At 37.2% G+C, this 2,945-nt stretch overlaps 1 non-coding gene across 1 annotated transcript; it reads right to left on the minus strand.

Annotated features, from left to right (window-relative positions):
- Window positions 1-2,287: 2,287 nt before the first annotated feature.
- LOC142856641 (U6 spliceosomal RNA) lies at window positions 2,288-2,393 on the minus strand. Its single transcript, XR_012911684.1, has one exon. It is a non-coding gene; the product is annotated as a U6 spliceosomal RNA (small nuclear RNA).
- Window positions 2,394-2,945: the final 552 nt, after the last annotated feature.

The raw sequence follows: 2,945 nt of genomic DNA on the forward strand, positions 1-2,945 counted from the left end.
ATTCAGTCCCAGTCCAGCTGGCCTTGGTGAGCTCCCATTAAATCAGTCCCATTCGCACACCTCGCGATCCTGACTTCCTTGCTCATGTTCTCCTTCCTGCTGCTTCTCATTTGGATCTTGGGAGCTCAGTCCAGTGTAGTGATGATGTTGTAGGGTACTTCCCACTCTCTCCTTTATCAGGTTCAGTGTGTTCAGATTGATATTGATGTCTTTAATCTATTTGGACTTGAGTTTTGTGCATGGTAATAGATATAGATCTATCTTCATTCTTTTACTGGTTGACATCCAGTTATGCCAGCACCATTTGTTGAAGATGCTTTCTTTCTTCCATTGTATACTTTCAGCTCCTTTGTCAAAAATCAGGTGTTCATAGGTTTTTGGATGAGTATCTGAGTCAATTCAATTCCATTGGTCAACATCTCTGTTTTATGCAAATACCGAACTGTTTTCATTAATGTAGCTCTGTAATAGAGATTGAAGTCAGGGATGGTAATGCCTCCGGAAGTACCTTTATTGTATAGGATTGTTTTGGCTATGCTAGGATTTTTGTTTTTCCATACAAAGTTGATTATTGTTCTCTCAAGGTCTGTGAAGAATTTTGTTGGGATTTTGATGGGAATTGCATTGAATCTATAAATTGCTTTTGGTAGAATTGCCATTTTTACTATGTTGATCCTCCCAATCTAAGAGCATGGGAGATCTTTCCATTTTCTGGTATCCTCTTCAGTTTCTTTCTTCAAAGACATAAAGTTCTTGTCAAACAGATCTTTCACTTCCTTGGTTAGAGTTACCCCAAGATACTTTATGGTATTTGTGGCTGTTGTGAAAGGTGATGTTTCTCTCATTTCCCTCTCTGCTTCTTTGTTCTTTGTGTATAGGAGGGCAACTGCTTTTTTGGAGTTGATCTTATATCCTGCCACATTACTAGAGGTGTTTATCAGCTGTAGGAGTTCTTTCATAGAGTTTTTGGGGTCGCTTATGTACACTATTATATCATCTGCAAATAATGAAAGTTTGACTACTTCCTTTCCAATTGATATCCTTATGTTGTCTTATTGCTAGAACTTCAAGCATTATATTGAAAAGGTTTGGATAAATGGGCAGCCTTGTCTTGTTCCTGATTTTAGTGGAATGGCTTTAAATTTCTCTACATTTAATTTGATGTTAGCTATTTGCTTGCTGTATATTGCTTTTATTATATTTAGGTATGAACCTTGTAACTCTAATCTCTCAAGACCTTTATCATAAAGGGGTGTTGAATTTTGTCAAATGCTTTCTCAGCATCTAATGAAATGATCATATTTTTTTTCTTTCAGTTTATTTATATGATGGATTACATTGTTAGATCCATGGTAATCTGATAGTACACAGGTGGTTACTATATTTCTTTGTATCTGTGGATGTTTGCTTTGTTACCGATTATGTGATCGATTTTTGAGAAGGATCCAATAGATGCTGAGAAGAAAGTATATTATTTTCTGTTTGGGTGGAATATTCTATAGATTTATGTTAAGTCCATTTGGTTCATTATATCTGATAGTTCTCTTATTTCTCTTCTAATTTTCTGTCTGGTTGACCTGTCCATTGGTGAGAGAGGAGTGTTGAAATCTCCTACTATTAGAGTGTGGGGTTTATATATGCTTTGAGTTCTAGCAATGTTTCTTTTACATATGTGGGTGCTTTTATATTAGGGGTGTAGTTATTTAGGATTGGTACTTCCTCCTGATGAATTGTTTCTGTTATGAGTATAAAGTGTTCATCTCTTCTGATTGACATTAGCTTAAAATTAATTTTGTTAGATATTAGTATAGCCACACCCACTTGTTTCTTTGGTCCATTTGATTAGAAAACCTTTTCCCAAGCCTGAGTTAGTGTCTGTTTTTGAGGTTGACATGTGTTTCATGTGTAAACAGTAAAATGTTGGATCCTGTTTTCATATCCATTCTTTTTTTTTCTTTTTTTTTTTTTTTTTTTGGTTTTTCGAGACAGGGTTTCTCTGTGGTTTTGGAGCCTGTCCTGGAACTAGCTCTGTAGACCAGGCTGGTCTCGAACTCACAGAGATCCGCCTGCCTCTGCCTCCCGAGTGCTGGCATTAAAGGCGTGCGCCACCACCGCCCGGCTCATATCCATTCTTTTAACCTGTGCCTTTTTATAAGTGAATTGAGTCCATTGATATTAGGTGATATTAATGACCAGTGGTTGTTAACTCAGGTTATTTTTCTTTTGATGGTAGTGTTTGTGCATTACTCTTTTTTGAATTGTGCTGGTGAAGGAATGTCAGATGTTTAAAAATATTGAACACTTCATGAATTTGCATGTCATCCTGTATATGGGCCATTCTAATCTTCTCTGTATCATTCCAATTTTAGTATATGTGCTGCCAAAGTGAGCACTCAAACCATTTTCTTAAGGATATAAGATGAAGAAAAAAATCTGAGTCCCAAAATCCAATAAATGTATGTATCAAAATACCCATATAATCCTTGCACAATACAATCCATAGTATTAGCAAAAATGTTACTCAAATTCTCACTGGTAATATTGTCTGCAATTATAAAATTTTCAAGTTTATTGATTGATTAATTGATAAAATATTTACTTGTGTTATGAGGTACAGTAAATTGTTTTAGGTGTAATAATCTTAATTGTCCTGCAGGTCTGGTGGTTGCAGAGTCAAAAAACAGTGGCAGGCATCGTTCCCTGCTAGCTCATTGGAGACCAATTCTTAGTGGACATAGAGGTGAGACAATAGTGGCCCTGGGACCCTGGACCCTTCACTCCCTAAAACCTCCACGTGGGAGAAAGGCCAGTGCTCCTTTCCCCAGGTGCCTTCAGCATTCCTAGAAACCAGCAGGGAGCTGGTCTGGTAGACAGCCATCTACCCCACCTTCAACATGTCATTCCCTGTGAGCTCTGTGGAGACCAATTCTTGTAGACATAGAAGT

The sequence above is a fragment of the Microtus pennsylvanicus genome, chromosome 8 (genome assembly GCF_037038515.1).
Source record: "Microtus pennsylvanicus isolate mMicPen1 chromosome 8, mMicPen1.hap1, whole genome shotgun sequence".
Taxonomy (NCBI): Eukaryota; Metazoa; Chordata; class Mammalia; order Rodentia; family Cricetidae; genus Microtus; species Microtus pennsylvanicus.